Here is a 23,910-nt window from a genome sequence, read left to right as displayed (position 1 = left end):
TGATATACACAGTGCAAAATTGCAACTTAGACTGTATAAATGAGATGTACCTGGTAACGGTATTAAGAGAACATTAAAAAGAGATTTTGAGAGACTTACAGAAACAGCAAACAGCTTTCAGAGAAAGGAATTTTTAATCTACTATCTTGTATTTGTTTATTTGTTATGTCTATTCTTTGTTCCCTTTTTCCCTCTTTATGTACCTTGTAATTAAATATAAATTACTAACTATATGATATCTCCAAGAAAATCACTTTAAATGTAAATACAGACAAAAGTTAAAAGTTAAATGATAGAAAATGATATACCATGCATATACTGCTCATAAGAAAGCTGGACAGTAGATAAAGGTTAAAGAGGGACATTTAATAATGATAAAGATATAATTCATTAAAAGATGTAATAGTTTTAATTATATATGCCTTTAATAAAAGTGCCTTTCAATACAGGAAACAAAAACTAGCAGAATTGACAGAAGAAATAAACAGATAGACAATTGCATTTGGAAATTTCATACTTCCCAGTCAGTAACTGAAAGAGAGAAGACAAAAGCAATATAGACTATTTGCACAACCTTATCAACCAAATTGACCTGGTTGGCATTTATAGCCCACTGCAAGAAATAGTAGAATACAAAATATTTTCAAGTATACATAGAAGATATTCATAAACAGACCATATAGTGTGTCATATAATTAGTCCCAAGAAATGTCAGAGCATTGAAATTTGCATAGTTTGATTCTGACCAAAAGAGAATTAAATTAAAAACCATTAATGGAAAGATATGTGGAAAATATTCAAACATTTTGGTATTGAATAAATTTCTGTTTATTCTATATAAAATCCTATAAACTATAAAATCCAAGGATCAAAAAACAAATCAGAAGGGAAATTAGAGAATGTTTTATTTGAAAGAAAATGAAAACACCATGAATCAAGACGTGTGAGATGCATCTAAAGCAATACTAATCTAAAATCTACATCTAAAATCTAAATCTAAATCTAAAAAAAATCTAAAGCAGTAAAGTATACATGAGAAAGGAAATAATGAGGGCAGACACTGAAATCAATGAAACAAAAAGATAAACAAGAGAGAGTATTTAGAAACCAAGCACTGTTTCTTTGCAAAGATTGGTAACTGAAAACCTCTAGCTAGGCTGATCAAGAAATAAGAGAAAAGAAGCAAATTAAATTATAAAGTATCAGTATTGAAAGAGGGGGACATCACTGCAGTGTGCTACAAATATTTAAAACAATAAAGTGATTATTATGAATAACTTTATGCTCTTTGCAGATTGCTTTAATTCATCCAGCACAGAGAAGATTTAAAGCTTGGCTTCATTCCCTGTGAAGTGCGGTCTATTTTAATTTCACCCTCAGTCATAGGGTGACACTTTCTGGATCCAAAGGAGAAAGCTGGGGGTGGTTCTGTACTCAAGGGTTGGTTCCCCTAATCAAGAGCCTCCTAATCCCACCACTTAATTCCAAAGCATTATTTGATCCTTTTTGTGATGCCAGGTATGTCAAAGGTAAAAGTCCCCAAAGTTATCTCTATGAGTTTTCTTCTTCTCCCAAATCTTGGTCATATAATTTGTAACTGCGTTGATAGTTCTCACATCCCTTCAAAGATTTGCCGGCCTTTCAGACTGCTCTCATAGGGATGACTGGTCTCAATTACTTAGTCTAACATTACTGGGAGAAGAAACATTGATTTTATTTTAAGCATTTAAATAATTATTTGATAAATAATATTAATAATTTGGTGATTATTTTAGGGAAAGAAAAGATAGATACCTAAAAATGGCTAATATCTTACATAGACCTATGGTTTTGGTAAATTCTTGATCTATTGGAGAGGTTTGATAATGGCTACAAAGTGATCGTTTTTAAGCAGATAGCCTTGGCTTAATTCTCAGCTCCAATAAGTCACTCTGTAAGTATCTTTGTTACCGGAGCGCCATTCTTGTGGAGGAAGATGTTACTGGAGCTCTGTTCCAGGCTCGCCATCTAGTCACAAGAAAGATGGACAAGTAGGTATAAGCAAGTGAGAAAAGTTTACAGAGGAGAGAAAGAAAGTACATGCTTAAGCAGCGAGTGCTGGTGTGCTCGAGAGAGAGATGTGCACACGTTGTTTGGCACACGGGTTTTAACAGACGAAACAAAGGGAAGTGGGATTTGAGGTGTTGGTACATTGTTTTTGGTGAGTAAGCATTTAAATTAAGTTTTGTAAGCAGGATGCTGTGATTGGTTGTCTATACATCCTTGTGATTGGTTAGTAAACATGTAAATTAAGCCTTGTAAGTAAGCTGTTGCAACAGGCTGAATAAGCATTCAAGGTAAGGATTGTGAATGGGTTGTTGTGACTGTTCCATGCCTCCTGATTGAACAATGTATCCTGTTTTGCTCAACCTCCTCAGGTGTTTTCACCAGATGCTCCCTTTCTCTGCACCAAGTCCAAAGGTGCCTCAGAGCCTGCAAAATGTTTTTCCTACATCTAATAGGTTTCATACTGCAAACATGTCTGATTTCAAGCTACCTATGTTTTAAGAATTGGCCCATAAAATTCCTGAAATTTTAACAATCAGGTTTATTTGAACTACTGTTAGCTGGCTCCAGTACACATTGTTTCCTGAACTGTTTTCTGAACTATAAAAGAAAAAAAATTTAATTCTAGCCAGGCCTCTCTTAATTAGACAACTTTGTGCAATGCACAAACTGCACAAACATTTTCAGCAGCTCTGGAAATTTGCCTTTCTTATTCTCTCTCATCATTCTTCTTTCAGCTGTCTCTCCATTCAACAAAAATTTCCTTTATTAATTCAACTTGCTACTGATCACTTTCCTTAGAACAACTCAGTACATTGGCAAATTATTTAATAGTATGTAATTTAATACTTTCAGTAATTCATACCTGTACTTTGAAAAAAACGGACGACTCTGCAATAGTCCATGAGCAAGGATGATACATTTTATTTACTTGTCTTAGAAAGACCTGACAAGTATGTTTGCTCTTTGATGCTGACTGATGGACAGAGGAAACTTCTTGTGTCAAAGATAGAAAGTATGCATAAACCTAATGGCTTTCCTCAACTTAAGTGAGCCACCTGCTTGAAAGGTTGCACATAAACCTGTAAGCTTTAGGTTCTAGGGCTTATAATTAAAAACAAACAAACACCCAAATGCCAGTGTCTTTTAAAAAGTAGAAATTTCTACCTCTCAAATTTAAAAGGCTAGTGTCCACAGATTTCTCTGGAATTCAGACTTGTTCACTTTATCCTTCTGCTCCAATATCCCTTGGCTTTGGTATTTGTCCTTATTATATAAGTTGTATACTAGAAATTCAGCTATAACATTAAGCTCCAGGGTAACCACATACATGAATGAAGATAAGAATAAGTCATTCTCTTTCCTCTGAAAGAGACTTCTGGCTATCCCAAAGTACTTCAATTTATATCTCATTGACCAGAATTGATTGCAGGGTGCACCTGGCTGCAAGGGAAGTGGGGAAATATGTTCTTTAGCTGGGTGCATTTTTCATGTTGAAGAACTTCAGTATTCAGTTACCAAAGACTTTGCAAATGGAGAAAATAACTAATTGTCTTGCCCAATCCACATAAAAATAATAAAATCCCCTTTGCTCTATATCGGATTCAGAGACTGATGACTGTAAGAACAATGTTTAAAGGATATCCAAGCAAAAAAGTTCTAATTTATGAGTATTAAAAGCAAAAAGTATAAACCAGATTACATAAGGTTGGAACAATAAGTTCTTTATGGGGAATTCCAAAGAGGACATCCTTGCTTTTTCATTTAAAAGGCTGCAATAGGGAAATTTTCTACTCAAATGACACCTTCCTCCTGCACCCTTATGCCACTGTAATACTGACTATTCAGTACCTTACCCACTTTCTTTATATAATTTAAGTAATAATCATTTAGTATCTTACTGTGTTCTTTCACTATCCTAACATATACCTTTGACTCTCCATTTTTTTGTGCTTACTTTTGATAACAAAAAGGTACTTTTCAAAATCATAGGTAACTAGATGTTTATTAGGATTTTGAGACTTAGAGAGTAATCAGAAGAAATACTATCTGCATCAACATAATATGGCATGAAAGTTAACTTGTGCTGTTTTTATAAGTATTTTTGGTAATCTTTTCCTTCATGCAGACAAAAATTAATATCTGAATATTAACAGTTTAGAGTGTACAAGGAATTGGTCACAATACTACATTTCAGTTGAATTCATATTGCACTAAGTACATGGTCTGCTAGCAGCTACTGGTAATACAAGTCATTCATTAAATTTAACTGTCAATTCATCTGCCTTTTCACATTCACTTCTATTTCTTCCTAAATGTTAGCATTTTGTTGGGGAAGTCACAGACATCCTCATCAGCCATCTCCCAGTCTTTGTCTACCTGTACTTTTCCCCTCTTGCTTAATTGTGTGCAGATGTTTCCATATGTTTCAATTTTACAGCCCAGGGGAGAACATTCAGTCTAATGGACTGGACCTGCCCTTACCTTGAACCCAAAACCAGGAACAAGAAGTTCCAGGTGCTGATCAGGTCAGGAACTCTCAATCGCAGGGGACCCTGGATTGTTTACATACCCCACCTTCAGGCAGCAGAAATGTGTTCCTCCTTTCTAGCACCAAGCTGGGTGTGCAGAGCTGCCATCCACCGACACTGACCCTAGCAGTTTGGCCTCCCTGGGGAGTGGCCGCACGGATCTCTTCCCCTGCTCTTTCGGACCCTGTGTGTTCTGTAAGTAATAAACTGGACATTTGCTGAAAGTCTTTGTTGTGCCTGAGCCTGTGTTCCTATGATGCACCTTGTAGCAACTCACTCCACATATTTATCTGCAAATAGTTAGAGATAGGTCTGTCCACAACAATCCTGAGAGAGAGAATCAAACTGTTTCCTGAAACTGTCTGGTAAGAAGATAATATTAAATCTCCTGGGTGGGGTGGGTGGGTGGGAGCCGGCCGAAGGATCAGATTCAGAACAATGAAGAGAATTGAAATATAACATATTCATGTCCCATTGCTTTCATTGATTTTCAGGAAAAAGGAAGGCTCAAATTATCACATAATCATTGCAGCCTATATATATGCACACACACACACAGAAACAAACACACATTATATATAGTGTGTGTGTGTGTATCTGTGTGTCTGTGTGGGTGGAGCTGAGGGCATTGCTAGGAGGGACATGATGTTCTCTCCTGAGACAAACAATTTTCCTGAGCTCAGACAAGCCTCCTGACTACACAAAGATTTCTCAGTGCACAGTCTTCGATGGGGCAAATTTATATCTTATGAATACTTAGGTTATAAGGAAAGGAGGAGAGGGAACAGAGGAAACCAGGGAGTAAACCACCTGAACCAGTATCCATCCACTTTCCCCCCTCAAATATTATGATAAGGTATGTGATTTAGCTGAAATCTCAAGAAAAAAAAAGAGTTGTGAAAAATGGTGGGTTAAAGTGTGAAAATGGACAATTGATACCTAAAGGACATTTTGGTTCTGGTCATCGTTTGAATTGGTTATTTTTTCCTTCTCTGCAAAGAATAAAAATTCACTCAATCTCCTAGGTATCTCTTTTGTAAAATTGCTGAAATTTGTTCAAAATTGATTATTTCATTGGAAATTGGTATCTCTCATTGTTGGGGAGTAGAAGTACCCAGTTTGTTCTCTCCATAGTGATCCAATCAAATGATAAAATAGTTTCTGCTGTGTTACTTTAAGGTATCCCCCAGCTAAGTACTAAGTGCTTATTAAGGTTGCCATGGGGAAAATTTTTTAAGCCTAGCCACTGTGCTGTTAAAACTCCCTCCTTTATTTCTTTCATATATCCAACTATACTTGAAAGTTTATCTTATGATTTATATCTTCAGAATCTTGTCACTGTTCAGTGTTCATTTAATCTTTTATAACATTGAATAGGGATCTATAAGATATGATATGCATGCTGTCTGTTAGAATGGCTTAATTAATGACTTTATAATATAGGCTATTTTATGGATTGATAATAACAGAGAATGTTCCATGCAGTTTCCTATGAGTTCATTAATGTGAGTCTTTAAAGGGCAGGACATTTGACACAGATAAACTGCATTTTGATGGCTGTTCCTAACTTTTTTTTTCTTTTTATGCATGGTTTGCTTCTACAACAGTTGCATTTGTAATGCAAAAGAATCCAACAAGAAAGATAGTAAGGGCTTCATTATCCTCTCTACACAAGGAAATGATGGATCAGAAAGTTTATGTCAAAAAATGTTAGGGGTGAGAGACAGAATCAAAATCTCTGCCAAATTGTTCTACTGCCTGCTGATGCTCTTTTCTGCAGACCGCTGACACTTGCTTCAAATATCTCATTCCTTCCATAGGCAAGTAATGACAATAACACATTCTTAGAATGTTCACAAAGTTGATTGCTTTTACGTGAATCTCAGGCTCCCCAAATAAAATCAATAGAAAGCATAATAGAAAGTGATTATTTATATGGTTCACAATATTCCAAGTGACAGATCAGGAGGGAGGAGAAAATGTCACTACATTTGTATTTTTCTTACAGTTAGTCCTATACATTTATTTTATATGATTTAGTATTTATTTCTAGACAGAATACCAATATCAATTTAAATATGCAGAAACACTCACAGATCTTCATTACCTCTGAACCCCATGTTTTCACTTGTGGCCAATAACCTTTGTGAGGTTTGGGAATGTACATGTCACAGGTGAATGTGTTTACTGATCCTGTGGGTCCTACAAATACAAAATGATTGAGAGCAGGCACTGGCCTTTGCAATTAGCCCCCTTGTGGGCCACCTACCAGTAGGTTACTCCCATTCCCCAGCACCCCTGTTCCCCATCCCCACACAGATACTTGCATTTTCCTTCTAGAATCTAAATGGACAAGGTTATTTCATGAAAGGGAACCTCAGTGATGTCATTAATTAGGACACAGTCAGAATTCTTCTGTTCTGGCTGGGCTCTGCCCCTTGGTCCTGGCATCATCATCACAGACGGAACTGCTGTTCATCCCAAAGTCAGGCAGATATGATGGGAAAGATATATTTTAAAATTTAACTGTTAAATGGGTGAGATCCCCCCAAATCCAGAGCTTTCTATGATACTGCATAAACTCTTATTGAGGAGTCAAGAAATTTAAGAAAATCTGTTGTTAATAAAAAAGATAAGTAAGACATTGTTTTCTTGCTTGAGCATTCACCTAATTATTTAGTATCAAGGGAAATATTAATATTGAAATTACTGTAATCCAAAGAAAATTTGTATAAGTGCTTTGATGTAAGTGTAAGCCCACTCTAATAGATATCTAGATTTGTAAGAAATGTTTACAAGAGCCAATTATATTGAAGGTCCATGTAGCCATGAAGAATTTTGATTTCATATTTAAGTGTGTTCTGAATTGGTATGCTTGCTCTCTTTGAACTTTTGCATAACTTAATGGATTCCAAATTAGTAATAAATTTATCTATAATACAAAACTATCTGAGGGCATAACACTTCTGTATGTTTGTATGTATGGATAGATGGATGGATTTTTTTGCTTTGCCTCTCGCTGTTATAGCAGAGGAGTAGAAAAGCATGAAATGGAGATGAAGATGAATGGGAGGAATGACTGGGGAATATCATGTAAAACACAGGGTAAATCTATTGTGACGTTCCTTGTCTGTGCCCATGTATCCAGGTCCTGCTATGCCTGATACTAACTGAAAGCTTTGTCAGTCTTCCAAGTACATACAAGAACTATTCAGCATAAACCTCTCAGCAACCCATGAGGAAAATATTATTAGTACAACCTTTTTAGAAATAGGCAAACAGAGAAACAGATAGTTTTAGGAAATATTAAATTTGACCCAGCTGAACGAGGATTTGAACTCATATAGAATATCTTCAGAATACTTTTAACCATAAAGCTACTCAGTATGCATATGAGTGTGTGTGCTTCAGTCTGTGGTGGAAGTGCAAGCTTAAGAATGCACACATGTGTACATAGTTGTTATGGATGATCTAGAATGATTGTTTATGCCTAATAATTTGGATCCTCAAAAGTATGCCTTTGGGTAAAGGTTGAAACTGATTGTGTTTTAAAACTTCAACTTCCATGTGGGACCAAGGGAAGAGATGTCTATTTGGTGCAGGATCTGTATTTTCTAAACAGTATAACTCTATAGTCAGTTTGTTCAAACACAATTACATGGAACTTTGAATAGGAAGTGAGATGTGGTAGGCTAGTATAGGTTAGAGTGAAATAGTGACACATCCCAAAGTAATATGGGCAGAGAATAAAAACATATTTGCAAGGCCCACCTGAGGAGCTGGGGGAAAATGCAGAAGTGTTAGACTTCCTCACCTGGACTGATGCTGATGTTGTCACAAACATTGGGACTGATGGTTTGATGTGCTGAGCCCTCTATCATGGGACTTGCCCTTATGAAACTTGTCACTGCAAAGGAGAGGCTAAACTTGCATATAATTGTGCTTAAGAGTCTCCCCCTGAGTACCTCTGTTGCTCAGATGTGGCCCTTTCTCTCTCTCTAACTAAGTCACCTCTGCAGGTGAACTCACTGTCCTCCACCCTACGTGGGACCTGACTCCCAGGGGTGTAAATCTCCCTGGAAACATAGGATATGACTCCCAGGGATGAATCTGGAGCCAGAATTGTGGGACTGAAAATATCTTCTTGACCAAAAGTGGGATGCAAAATGAAATGAAATAAGGCTTCAGTGGCTGAGAGATTTTAAATGGAGTCAAGAGGTCACTCTGGTGGACATTCTTATGCACTATACAGATAACAACTCTTAGGTTTTAATGTACTGGAATAGCTAGAAGCAAATAGCTGAAACTATCGAACTCCAACCCAGTAGTCTGGACTCCTGAAGATGATTGATTAACAATGTAGCTTACAAGGGGTGACAGTGTGATTGTGAAAACCATGTGGATCACACTCCCTTTTTCTAGTGTATGGATGGATGAGTAGAAGAATGGGGACAAAAACTAAATGAAAAATAGGGTGGGATGGGGGACTGATTTGGGGATTCTTTTTTACTTTTATTTTTTATTCTTATTCTGATTCTTTCTGATGTAAGAAAAATGTTCAAAAATAGATTGAGGTGATAAATGCATAACTATATGATGGCACTGTGAACAGTTGATTGTACATCATGGTTGATTGTATGATATGTGAATATATCTCAATAAAACCAAATTTAATTAAAAAAAAGTATACCTTTGGCTTACATGTGTAAGCTTCAAATATCTAGTAATTGTGGTATAAATGGTGTTTTGAAAGTCAGGACAACTGTTTGTATCCCATTTATACCACTTGCTATCTTTCTGTCAGATATCAGAAATCTCACTTCATCTAATCTGAACCCTTTTTCTTCTCTATAACATCAATTACTGCTCTGTCTTCCTTTGCCAATAGCTGTGGGACTATTGCTTACTGAATGTTTAACTGTTTAATCATACCTGAATTGTACAGATCAAAGAGTTGTTATCTTGGAACAAGCTATGAAATTATTAAGTCATTGACATTGGACTGGTACAGACTTAGCAGTGAAAAGGCCAAGGGAGCAGAGTGGAGGGGCCTGTAAGGAATTACCATGGGAGAAGGAGGAGGAGAGGCTTGAAAGCATGCCCAGGGAGAGAAGCAGCTGCCCTGGAACTTGAATACAGTTTATCTATCTCTTAGGCAGATAATCATGGAGGCAACTTTCAATCCCCATGGGAAAATGAGTACATAGAAACAGATATAAGTGTGAGTGTCTTTGTTTTCCAGGGCTGCTATAACAAATACCATGGAATTTGCCTGAAACAACAGGAATTTATTGTCTCACAGTTTTGGAGGCTTGAACTCCAAAATCTAGGAACTGGCAGGATCACAGTTTCTCTCAAGTTTGTAGTGTCCTGTTGGTGTCTTGTTGGCAATCCATAACTCAATCTCTATCTGCTCTTGTGTGTTGGTTTGAATGTATTATGTCCCCCAATACGCCATTATCTTTGATGCAGCTTTGTGTGGGCAGACATATTAGTGTTGATTAGATTGTAATTCTTTGACTGGGTGTTTCCATGGAGATGTGACCCACCCAACTGTAGGTGATAACTCTGTTTGGATAATTTCCATGGACGTTTGGTCCTGCCCATTCAGCTTGGGTCTTGATTATTTCACTGGAGCCCTGTAAAAGCTCAGAAAGAAGGAGCAAGCTTGCTATAGCCTATAAGAACTCTTTGAAGAATGCACAGGAGCTGAGAGAGGAGCTGCAACTTACAGAGACATTTTGGAGATGGCCTTTGAAACAGTTTTGCTCCTGAGAAGCTAAGAGAGGACAAATGCCCCAAGAGCAACTAAGAGTGACATTTTTGAGGAGCTGCAGCCTGCAGAGGAACACCCTTGGAGGAAGCCATTTTGAAACCAGAACGCTTGAGCAGATGCCAGCCACATGCCTTCCCAGCTAACAGAGGTTTTCCAGACGCCAATGGTCTGAAGGTACCTGGTTGTTCATGACTTACCTTAGACACTTTATAGCCTTAAGACTGTAACTTTGTAACCAAATAAGTCCCCTTTAAAAAAGCTGATCCATTTCTGGTGTTTTGTGAAAGGACAGCATTAGCAAACTGGAACACCTTGTGTTAGGGTTCTCTAGGGAAACAGAGCCAACAGGAGACATCTGTAAATAGTATAAAATTTTTATAAAAGTGTTTCATGCAACTGTGGGGAATGAAAGAGTCCAAATTCCATAGGGCAGGCCACAAGCTGTCACTCCCTTGAAGGTCTTTGGTAAATTCCCCAGGAGGGGCTGGCTGGCTGAAGTAGAGATGAAAGTTCTCTCTTCTGGTTCTGGTTTCAACGGCTGTCTCCAAAATGTCTCTCCAAAATATCTCTCTGTGGTCTTTGAGTTTCATCTGCCTTTTTTCTCTTATAAAGGACTCCAGCAAGGGAATTAAGACCCTACCCACAATAGGTTTGCACCCATAGGGATTGATTAAAAGCACATAGGCTTTTCCGGGATACATAACAGATTCAAACCAGCACAACCCTCCTTCACATGGCTACTTGTCTCCCTCTGTATCTTCAATCCCCTAATCACTGTGTCCAAACATCCTTGGTTTTAAGGACTACAGTCATTTTGGATTAAGGCCTACACTGATTCAATTTGGCCTGACCTTATCTAATAATATTTTCAAAGATCCTATTTACAAATAGGTTCACTTCTATACAACTGAGGATTAGTAGGACTTGATTCTGTCTTCAGTGGGGGGAGGGGGGAGGCAAGATTCAATCCACAGCAGTTAACAAGGCACATAGTAAAAGATACAAGTGCTGGATATGACTGTATCATGTGTGCATTTGGGAAAGGGCTGTAATATTAGGTTTCATCAATTGACGGTGACTTGATCATGAGTTTCCATGAATTATATTAAAAAATTTTATTTTTAACTTGTAGGCAATGGTAATTTTCATTTAGTAAAAAGAACATTCTGATGGAGGTAGGATGGCAGATGAGAAATATTGAAGGTAAAGAAATTAGTTACAATGATGAAATTGTTTCAGTACTACAGAATAGATATGATATGAATGACTGTGATACACTTTTCACATGGTCACCCCTTCTTATAAGTTATATTTCAGATCCAGCATTTCATCATTAAGAACATCCTCTCTGACTGCCTAATCTAAATTGGTCAATCACATGCACAGTCTCCAGTTGTAAATCCATATTGCACTACTTGTTTATTGAATGATTGTTTAATATAGATTTTTCTTCACTAAAATGTAAGCTCTACATCAGGAGTGGTGTTGTATTGTGCTCATTGTTATATCCCAGTGCCTAGAAATATAATGGCTAAACTCTGTGCTAACTAAATACTTTTAAATAAATGAGTGAAAAATGAAATAATGTCAATGGCAACAGAAATGGAAATGGATAGATGTAAGAGACAGAAAAAATGTTTATTTGAGCTATTTGATAAATAATACAAGACAGATTGAAGAGAGAAATGAGATAAAATGATTTTTTTCATAGTGCTCTAAGTATATTTTGGACATACATTCAGACAGTGAACATAGAAAAGATATGAAGAGTGTAATTTCAGAATTTTCGAATTGTAGGTAAGGCACTGTAGATCTCGTTACCTTCCTGATTTACCAGATATGGTTAAGTGCAGCGTGGCAATTTATGTCTCTCCTCTGAGGCAATCTTTCTGATGAATCTATTTTTCCCTTTCCCAGGTCATGAGCCTCAATTGCTCCTTGTGACAGGATAACACCATGGCCGTCAATGGCTTTGCATTTGCCAAATTCTCTGAGGTCCCTGAGTGGTCTTTCCTCCTGTTCACCCCCATCCTGCTCATGTTCCTTGCATCACTGATGGGCAATGCGCTCATAGCCCTCGCCATCTGGACCACCCCAGGCCTCCACACTCCCATGTACTTCTTCCTGGCCAACTTGAATCTCTTGGAGATTGGCTACATGTGCTCGGTCATAACCAAGATGCTGCAGAGTCTTGTGAGTGAGGCCCGAGGGATCTCTCAAGAGGGTTTTGCCACACAGATGTTGTTCCTTGCATCTTTTTGGTATTAGCAAGTGCAGCCTTTTGGCAGCCATGGCTTTTGACCACTATATGGCCATATGTTCCCCACTCCACTATGCAACATGAATGAATCGTGGGGTGTGAACCCATCTGGCAGTGGTTTCTTGGGGGATGGGATGCCTGGTAGGCTTGGGCCAGACCAACTATATTTTCTCCTTGGACTTCTGGGCCCCTGTGAGATAGAACACTTCTTTTGACCTCCCACCCATCCCAGCATGTGCCTGTGGGGACAGATCCCATAATGAGTCTATGGTCTTTGTTGTGGCCATCCTCTGCACATCCCAGCCCATTTTTGCTGATTATTGCTTCCTATGGCAGAATTCTAGCAGCTGTGCTTGTCATGCCCTCACCTGAGGGCCGCCATAAAGCTCTTTCCACCTGTTCATCACACCTACTGGTAGTGACTCTCTTCTACACACTAATTTATACCTGTACTTCTTGAGTCAAGGATAGAAAGTATGCATAATTGTAGTAGCTCTCCTCAACTTAATTGAACTTCCTGCTTTAGGCTCTCTACCTACCCTGAAAGAGTTAGTCTCCGGGGTATATACTGAGCAATCTCCAAATATTAGTGTCTTTTAAAAATTAAAATTTCATATCCTTCAAATAGAGAAGTCCAAGGATACTCTACACAAATTTAAGAATTCAGCTTGCATCTATCCTTCTGCTCCAACATTCCTTAGCTCCATTTGTCTATACTACATGCAATAGACTAGAGATTCAGCATCACATTAAGTTCTAAGGCAGCTGGCAGGCTGGAGGGTCAAAATATGGCATGCCCCTCCATTTCAGGAGAACTTCTGGATATCCCAATCTACTTGAATTTATATCTCATGGACCAGAATTGGTTGTAGAGTGCACCTGTCTGCACAGGAAGTGGAGCTATAGTCTTTAACTGATTTCATTTGCCACAGTCAATGAATTCAATATTCTGTTAATAAAGCAGTGGAGAATGTTGGAGTAGATAACTACTTGTCTTGTTCAATCCTCATAAAACCAATCAAAATCTCTTTAGATCTTTAGCTGATTCTGAGAATAATCCTTGTAAGAAGTATATTTTAATCCTATGCAAGCATATATGAGATTGGGGCAATAAGTACTTTATGGGGAATTCCTAAAAGGACATCTGTGCTTATTTCATTGAAGAAGATTGCAATAAGGGGAATTTTTATCCAAATGACATCTTGCCATGCTTACTCTTTCTCCTTTGCTTTTACAGTATATTGTATAAATGTTGGACAGTTAGTACATTACCCTCTTTTCTTTATTCCATTTAAATAATAAGCATTGAGTACCTTACCCTCTTCTGTCACTACACTAACATATATCTTTGACTCTTCATTTTTTTGTGGTTAAGTTTGATACAAATAATTAGGTACTTTGTGAAAATCAAGAGAAATTAGAAGATATTAGGATTTTGAATATTTAGGAAAATCAGAAGAAATATTAAAGGACTCAACATAATATGACATAAAACTCACTTACATAGTTTTTATACTACTTTGTTAACTATTTTGGTCAATTCGTACAAAAATTAAAATCTGAATATTAACAGTTCAGAATGGTAATGGTTACAATAGTACATTTCACTTGAATTCACATTGTATTATGTGCATAGTCTTTGATAGCAGTTATCTGTCATTCATTTTATTCATATCACACTTATACATAACATTACATTATGCATTACATTATATTGACATTAGATTACATTACATTTATGCAGTTCATTCATCATATTTAACTGTTGATTTATCTGCCTTTTCACAGTCCTTTTCCTCCTAAATGTTAGCTTTTACCTACAAATAGAGATAGACCTGCCCATGGCAACTCCTTGGAGAAAGAATCCAACTTCTTCCTGACCTTCTCCAGTGTGAAGACAATATGTCTCCTGGGAGGGGGTGGGGGGTAGGGAGAAGGATAAAGATTCAGAACAAGGAGGAAAGTGAAATATAGCATATGCATGCCTATTTATCTTTCAGAAGGAAGGAAGGCTCGAATGCATCATCATGTAACCAACACAGCCTGCCTACTTTGGTTTTATTTATCTATTTATTTATTTATTTATTATTTTTAATGGACCTGAGGGCATTGCGAGGAGGGCCATGATGGTCTCTCTTGAGACACACAATCTTTCTGAGATCAGACCCAGCTCCTGACAACAAAAAAGGCTTCTAAGTACACATCTTGGGTTCAGGATGGATCAGGTTTACATCCTCTGAATGTTTGGAGATTACAAGGAAAGGTTACAGAGGATATCAGGGAGTGCCTCACCGGAAGCAATTACCATGCACTTTTTTTCCTCACTGTTATGATGAAAGGTATGTAAAAGAGTTGATGTCTTAGGTAAAGAGGGTTGTGAAAGACAGTGGCCTAAAGTGTGCAAATACAGAGCTGATACCCAAAGGACATTTCAGTTCCTCTCATTAGTTGACTTTCGCATTCTCCATCTATGAAGAGAGTAACAATTCACTCAATCTCCTAGTGTTCCTGTCATAAAATTACTGTAAATTGTTTAAAATTAATTCTTTCACAGGAAATTGATATATCTGATTATTGGGGAATATAAATACCCAGATTATTTTCTCCATGGTGATCTGATTAAATGGTAAAATAATCTCTTTTGCATTATGTTACGGTATCACCCAATTAAGTATGAGGTCCTTGATGAAGTTGCTTTGGGGAAATTGCGGAAAGCAGTGGACAATCCACTCTACTATTAAGAATGAATTTACACTAATTATATCTACTATTAAAGCATTTTAAAATAATTATTACTTAAGAATAAAGGTTAACATTTATCATGTGTTCTTACATGTCTAGCACTGTGCTTAGTATTTTATATACGATATCTAATGATGCATCGCATGTTTTCTATTGGCTGATAGAAAACAAAGATACGTTTCACAAAAAAGAACAGATGAATAATGGACTGAGCCAGTAAAATAACATTTCTAATTATGTGGGGCTGACCCAAAGTGAATCACTTTTACTGGATTATATCCAAAGCAGAACTATTTGGAGTGTGTTTGTCTTAGATCTTGGGACTGTGTAAATTGGCACGTGAAGCCAAGCCAGTGAGATATAAATCTCATCTCCCTCCTCAATTTTGTTCATACATTAAACTATCTTTAGAACCTTGCCAGTGTTCAGTGACCACTTAATCTTTTCTAATTTTGAATAGGAATCTATGATTTATTCCAATTAATATTTGACATGAAATGCCTGTATCTTCATGTGTACATGGTACCTCTTAGATTGCTGACTATTCGTGTAGGTTATGTTATTCATTGATAATAGCAGAGAATATTCCCTACAGTGTCCTATGAATCCCTTAATGTGAGGCTTTAAAGGGCAGGAGATTTTGACCCTGACAAATTGCAATTTAAATGCTATTCCTTACTTTGTATTTATGGTTTGCTTCTGCAATGTGCATTTCTAATTCAGAACAACTGAACAAGAATGATAGGAAGGGCCTCATTATCCTTCATTTGTAAGGAATTGATGGATCAGAAAGTTTAAATCAAGAAGATGCTACAGGCAAGAGACAGCAGCAATGTCACTGCCGAATTTTTTTGCTGCCAGTAGTGATCCTTTCTGCAGATCCCTGAAACTCACCCTGAGCATCTCGGTCTCCTTCCTTGGGCAGTGATAAAACTAAAACCTTCATGTAATATACACAAACCTGACCTCTTCTATGTGGATCTGAGGCTTTCAGACTAAGGTCAGCAGATGAAGAAATCCTAAAATCAATAGAAAGCATAATAAAAAGTCAGAATACACATAGTTTAGTAATATATCAAGAGATAGGAAGGGAGAGGAGAATTTTATTACATTTGTTATTTTTAGCCTTGAATGAGCCTTATACATTTGTTTTTATATGATTTAGTATTTACTTCTAAACAAAATACCAATCTTTATCAGTTTAAATATTTAGAAATATAGATCTTCACTACTTCTGAACCCTATTTTTTCACTTGGGGTAAATGTACTTTGTGAGATTGCAGAAAGTACCTATCACAAGTGAAAGTGTTTACTGATCCTGTGAGTCCTACAAATATGAAATGATTGGCAGCAGGCACTTGTCTCCCTGTAGTCAGCCCCCTTGCAGGTCACCCACCAGTAGGTTCCTCCCATTCCCCAACATCCCTGACCCCTGTTCCCAACACAGGCATTTGCATTTTCCTTCTAGAATCCATATAGAAAAGGATATCCATGAAAGGAAATCTTAATGGCGTCACTAGATAAGAAGGGTCTATTCTTTCCTGACTGGTCTCACATGTTAGTCCTAGTGTCAGTGTCACCAAGGAAGCTGAAATTTATCCCAAAGGCAGGAAGATTGTGATGGATAAGACAAATTGATAATTTAACTGACAAATGGATAACAAACCTCTCCACAGCCAGAACTTTCTATGATATTCTATGCACTATTATTGGTGAGTCAAGTTGAGCTATCTAATGGCTGTACTAGGATTTGAATGCATGTAGAATATCTCCAAATTACTCTTAACCTCTGTGTTACTCAGAATGCTCGTACGAATGTGCATTTCTTTTTCTGTGGATGTTCAGATGTATGTGTATATGCAAGAAAGTAATTCTTATCCATATGTTTTGAATGTTTATTTATAATAGTTTGGATCCTCAAAAGCATACTTTTGTTTTACATATACCAGCTTCAAATGTGTAGTTAATGTGTAAACAGTGTTTGAAAGTCAGCAAATTGTTTTCTATGCCATTTCTATTACATGCTAGTTATCTCTCTGATCTCAGAGAGATCATTTCCTCTAAACCCAAGCCCTTTTTCTTATCTATAATGAAAATTTCTGATCTGCTTTCCTTGGCTGCTAGCTGTGGGATTATTATTTGGTGAAAATTGAACAGTTTAATTACGTAAAATGTATGGGTCAAAGAGTTGTTATCTAGGAAGATGTATGTTAGTTTTTAATTTTTAATTTTTTAAATGTAAAAATTAGTTATAAATCAATGGTGGTTTTGGTAGGACAACATTGTGAATGCAATTACTGGTGCTGAATTGTATATTTGAATGTGGTTAAAGGGGAAATTTTAGGTTGTTTATGTTTCTAGAATAGAACCGAAAACAAACAGGACTGTACAACACAAACAGTGAACCCTAATATAAACCATGGACAATAGTTTATAGTACAATTATAAAAAATTTTCATTAATTGTTACAAATATACCACACTAATAAAAGGTGTTAATAATAGGGTAGTATATGGAACCTCAATGTTTTATGCATGATTTTCTGTAAATCTATACTTCCTAAAAAAAAAAATTGTAAAAGCATGTGCAGATGTAAATGAAGATCAAATATGTGAATTGCATGATATATGATATATGTTAAATCAGAATCCCTTAAAAGTACAAAGGATTAAGTGATGAGCAATGCTTAAATACAGATCATTTAATTGCTAAGTACATATATGGGTACATGTGTTATGGTGCGTGGAGTATGGACTAAAACTTCACACAGATATTAAGAGTTGAGGACCTTGATGGAGAGTCATAGGAACATTTATGAAAATGATGAAGTGTTTTTATTGAGGACTTGGACAATGCATGAGTAGTGTTGGGTTTTGTCAGACACAATATTATATTGATCTCTCATTATTCTAATAGAAGGAAGGAGTCCAGAACAATGGCAGTGAAATCTCCTCATTCTAAAGCCCTTTTTCAGAGAAAACACTGCTTAGATTTCTGATTGAAGATGTTCAAAAAGTACAAACAAAACTTCACTACTTCCATAGAAAATCTAGGAATATTTTGTCAAGAATTGATAATCATTGTATTGAGAGAAAATAACTCATATTTCAGATATTTGAAGGAGATCAGATTATTGTAATTGGCTTCAGAGAAATAGAACGTGCATCAAGGAAAGAATAAACAGGCAGTCAGAGAAAAGCTTAGCATGAGAAATTTTTTTTATTACATGTTAATTGTTAAGGGTGGTGGATGTAAAGGTAAACAAGCAAAAATTCCTTTGTGATCAGGATACTCCCCAAGAAGAAATGAGTAAGCAGTTGTCATCAGAGTGTTATAATTGGTTTCTTAGTAGTAATAGGACAGTGCAAAGACAGCAGCGAGGGCAGGTCACTAACCAGCATGGAGGCAGAAGAGAGTGGGGTTAGGAAGGGTTTCTGGAGAGGAGAATCTGCCCTGGAATTGATTGTAAATTGGTGGTTCACTAGGTGGACAAATGGGGAGCAAATTTCAAGCCCCACTGGAAAATGAGAACAAAGAAAAAGGAATTGTGTGAGCAAGGCACAAAGTGAAAGATGCAAGTTGCTTAACATGGCAGTACCATGATGTATATTTGGTTAACAAGTGAGATATCAGATTTTGTAATAGACAATAACTTGATTTTCATGAGCCATATTAAGAAATTTCAATTTTAACTGGCAGGCAATGGTAATTTTCATTTAGTAAGGACCACTCTGATGCAGACAGGATTGAAGGTGAGAAATATGGAAGGTAAGAAATTAGTTAAATTGATGAAATTATTTTAGTACTAAAGTATAAATATGTTATGAATGACTGTGAAACACTCTTCTTATAAGTCATATAATTCAGTTCAAGGGTTTTGTCTTCAGATTGTCTCTCTGACCACCCAATATGAACAGACTCTGGTTTTAATTTTCTGGATTGCACCAATTATTTATTTAAGGAAGAATTATTTACCTTCTGCTTTCCTTCATTAAAATGTTAAGTTTTAAGTGAGAACTGTTGTTTCTTTCTTCTCTATTGTATCTTAGGTCCTGGAATATGAAATACCGATTACTCTGTGTTCAACATATACTTGTTGAATGAATGGTTGAATGAAATAAGGTGGCAACAGAAATTGGGGAGAAATGGAAATATATGAGAGATAAAGAAAAATTTATTTGGTAGTTCTTGACAAATTATTAAAGGAGACATGAAAAGAGAATTGAGCCAAAACTATTATTTATTTTTCATTGTATGCTTGGGTTATAAGTACATTTAGTAAAGAATAACTGAGAAAGTGAAGTTTAAAGAGGATCAAGTTTGAAAAATACGATGATGAATGGAATTTCAGAACTTTTTCAATTATAGAATTGCAGGTAAGGAACTGTGAAGCTCACTACCTTCCTGACATACCAGAGTTCTTTAAAAGGATAATGAGAATTTGTGTCTCTCCTCTGTAGGACTCTTTTTGATGACTTTACCTTTCTCTTTTCCAGGTCCTGAGCCTCAACTGCTCCTTGTGGCAGGAAAACAGCATGGATGTCAATTGCTTTGTATTTGCCAAATTCTCTGAGGTCCCTGAATGGTGTTTCCTCCTGTTCACTCCCATCCTGCTCATGTTCCTTGCATCGCTGATGGGCAATACGCTCATAGCCCTCACCATCTGGACCACCCCAGGCCTCCACACTCCCATGTACTTCTTCCTGGCCAACTTGTCTCTCTTGGAGATTGGCTACACTTGCTCGTTATACCCAAGATGCTGCAGAGTCTTGTGAGTGAGGCCTGAGGGATCTCTTGAGGGGGTTGTGCCATGCAGATGTTTTTCTTTACATTTTTTGGTATTAGCAAGTGCAGCCTTTTGGCAGCCATGGCTTTTGACCGCTATATGGCCATATGCTCCCCACTCCACTATGCAACACGAATGAGTCGTGGGGCGTGTGCCAATCTGGCAATGGTTTCTTGGGTGATGGGATGCATGGTAGCCTTGGGCCAGACCAACTATATTTTCTTCTTGGACTTCTGTGGCCCTTGTGAGATAGACCACTTCTTCTGTGATCTCCCACCCATCCTGGCACTTGCCTGTGGGGATACTTCCCACAATGAGGCTGCGGTCTTCGTTGTGGCCATCGTTTGCATATCCAGCCCATTTTTGCTGATTATTGCTTCCTATGGCAGAATTCTAGCTGCTGTGCTCATCATGCCCTCACCTGAGGGCCGCCATAAAGCTCTTTCCACCTGTTCTTCCCACCTCCTGGTGGTAGCACTTTTCTATGGCTCAGCATCTGTCACCTACTTGAGGCCCAAAGCCAGCCACTCACCAGGAACAGACAAACTCCTCGCCCTTTTCTATACAGTGGTGACATCCATGCTCAACCCCATCATCTACAGTTTACGGAACAAGGAAGTCAAGGCAGCCCTCCAGAGAACCCTGGGAAAGAAAAAAATTTTGACTCATGGGTAGGTACTTGAGGACCATGCAAATCTGCTCTTTGAAAAGATACACACATTACCCAAGAGTAAACAAACAAGCAAAAAACAAACAAACAAACAAAAAACTGTGCACTCCTCAACCAATTCTAAAGAACTACTTTAACAGTGGTATTAATTTTGGGGACATCTCTGTACTAAATTGCTTTTTCACACACTCTGGAAGGGAATTTTTTATGAGATTAATAATGATAGATATTCCAAAATACTTTAGTCTAGGATCAGAGTATAAATTGTTTCTCTCAGGAGCCTGGAAAATTCTCACTCTACCACTCTCAGGCATTTTCTAGCTCTGAAGGGGCCCATTTGACTTCTGCTCTGGTCACTAGCAGACGTGTTCTGACATAAGAATCCCACATAATTTTATTTCCCTAGTAAATTAGTGAAGTGCATTATTTCCTTCCATAAAAAATGTTTTAGTCATTTATTTTTAACTTTTAGCTATTGGTACATAATATGCGGTCAAAGATTTATTTTTGTGATTTGCATTTACCATGAACATATGTAATGCAAATAAAAGCAAACTCATGTTTCAGAGATATTTGTTAAAGATTACTAAAAGAAAAATATGGGAAAACTTTACAAAGAAATCTCATGGTGAAAATGTTTTAAAAGAAAGGAAAAGAATATTAACATCCAAGGATGGAAGAAGAAAATTGAACTGAAAATAATTACATAAATAATTTTCAAGATTTTTATGTAATTTAAATGCATTATGTATGTGCAGCTAAATCCTGATTCAATATATATGGAGATCATCCGAAGACTTGCTCTTAATGTAAATGAACATGGTTATAACACAGTTCAATAGTTTTAAGCATCTGTAAATGCATGCCTTGGATTTGAACATCTGATTCTCAGAAAGGTTCCATGTTAACCCTTGAACTGTGAGAGTTTAAGTTGTAATATGACATATTAGTTGTAATATAACAAAAAGTTCTTTGATAGCTACTGTGATTTAACTTGTTTATCCCCCAAAAAAGTGACTTAATCTTCTCTCAGAATGTCATATTTCTAGGTGTAGTACTTCTATCATTGGATTGTAGTGAAGCTCACTAATGAACAAGATGTGCATTTGCTCAATATCCCTGTTATCAAAACTTATTAAATTAATTCCTTTAAACATAGTACTTTGTGGTTTTTATTTACATGTGTGTATAGTAATTAACAATGTAACCAACCTAAGTATAAAATAACTGACTAATTATGATACAGCTTTAGGTAGGAACTATATGCAGACATTAGAGATGAACATTTATATGTGTTTATTAATCTAGAAAGGCATAAATGTTTTATTTAGCATTATAACAAGTCAGCATATTAGAAAACAATTTGTATAGTGTGCCCACATGTTTTTCAAAAGAACTTTAAAATAAGCTTGAAAGAATAAAAAAGAAATGTTAATAGTATTTTTCTTATGCAGTCATATTTTCAGTGATTTGTGTGATTTCTTCAATAAACATTAGTCCATGTATAATAAAAGTAGCAAAATATTTTGTTGGCATTTTTCTTAAAAAAATATAAAACAATCTGTCAGAGAAAAATGATAAAATACACAGGAGTATAAATATTGCAATTTAATTAACTTATATTTATACAACCCAACAATCAATGCAAATATTTATTTTATTTTAGCCTTTTTTCTTCTGCTAACCATATACCCACAGAGATAATTCCTCATACTTGATTACATCAGCAAAATATACACTGTTTTGAAAACAGGTGAACATAAAAATCACAAAACATGCATATTTTCAAAGTTTAAAATTCTACATTATTACTAACTTACCCTCCATATTTTCACTATTAAACATTCCTAAATTATTGGAGATAGTTGGAAATGTGTTAGTAGCTTTGATCCTCCAGAACTGTGCCATTGGTTTCAAAGAACCTTTGGTGTACGATTTTCACACACCAGCTGTAACAGCAACAATGAATCTTCCATTAATTGTGGTCTGACTATGTAAAGGAACTGCCTGATGTGTTGTCAAATTTGACCTACAAAACCAGCCCTGTGCTGTTAGTGTCCTCATTCTACACAAGTGGCGATGGAAGAACAGGAAGCAAAATAACTTGCCCCACAACAAATAAAACATGGGCTCAGGACTCAGTCCAGGGCATCTGGTTCCAGACCAGCACATCAGGCCCAAGGTCTCTAAGAGGGTTTATTTCTTTATTTATGATTCCCCTGCATTTTTGTCCATAATATAGATGAATGAAAAGGACCAAATGACTACAGAGAAGGTCTTTGCTTAGAAGTTATAGCCCTGGTAACTAGGCCCTTTTCTAACTTGTGGGATTGGCTGATTTTATTTTTCTTTTGAAAGCCTCTCGTTTGGTTTTAATCAGCATAAGATTTGTAAGCAGTAACTTTTTTATTTATATTTGAGAATAATCCTAAATCAAACCCAAATAATACCTATTACCTTTTCTTACAGAAATATCCAGTCACAAATGTGTTCTCTCTTAAAACAAAATTATCAAGCAAATAGAGTTTTAGAAAATACTAAGTTTTATTTGATTCAATGTGGATGAAGCAGCAGGGGACAAAGGAATGTTGAAAATAAAGAGATACTAGGAAGTGAGTTTGCAAAGACACTCAAATAAACCTTATGAAGACACTTTATAAACCTTATAAATTTATGAAATCATAACATCTATTAGCTTCTGCAGGTTAACCTCTATTCATACAAAATGTAAACCAGGTTTTGGTTGGCACACTACAACTAATGCACCAAATCTGACCTGCTTCTTCTTTGTGTAAATAAAGTTTTATTAGAACACAGCCATGCTCAGTCATTTACATATTTTCTATGACTTCTTTCAAGGTGCAATGGCAGAGATTAGTGGTTGCTACAAAGACCATATGGGCCTTAAAGCCTAAAATATTAGCTACTTGGCCCTAACAGAAAATGTTTACTGACCCTTGTTATAGATTAAGAAACTTAAGAAACTTATTGACAAAATGTAATTCATGGAACTTTGTATCCTGATTTTGAACAAACCAAAGATAAGAGGCATTTTTAAGATAGGAAAATCTGAACTTGGGCTGATTTCAGCACAATAGT

The 23,910-nt window shown here is 36.5% G+C and overlaps 2 pseudogenes; both read left to right on the top strand.

Annotated features, from left to right (window-relative positions):
- Window positions 1-12,273: 12,273 nt before the first annotated feature.
- On the top strand, window positions 12,274-13,530 carry LOC119540746 (annotated as a pseudogene).
- Window positions 13,531-19,116: 5,586 nt separating this feature from the next.
- LOC119540745 lies at window positions 19,117-20,816 on the top strand (annotated as a pseudogene).
- Window positions 20,817-23,910: the final 3,094 nt, after the last annotated feature.

Source organism: Choloepus didactylus, chromosome 7 (assembly GCF_015220235.1).
Source record: "Choloepus didactylus isolate mChoDid1 chromosome 7, mChoDid1.pri, whole genome shotgun sequence".
Lineage (NCBI taxonomy): Eukaryota > Metazoa > Chordata > Mammalia > Pilosa > Megalonychidae > Choloepus > Choloepus didactylus.
Note: the sequence above shows the minus strand (reverse complement) of the source record. Positions and strands in the feature narration are given on the sequence as shown.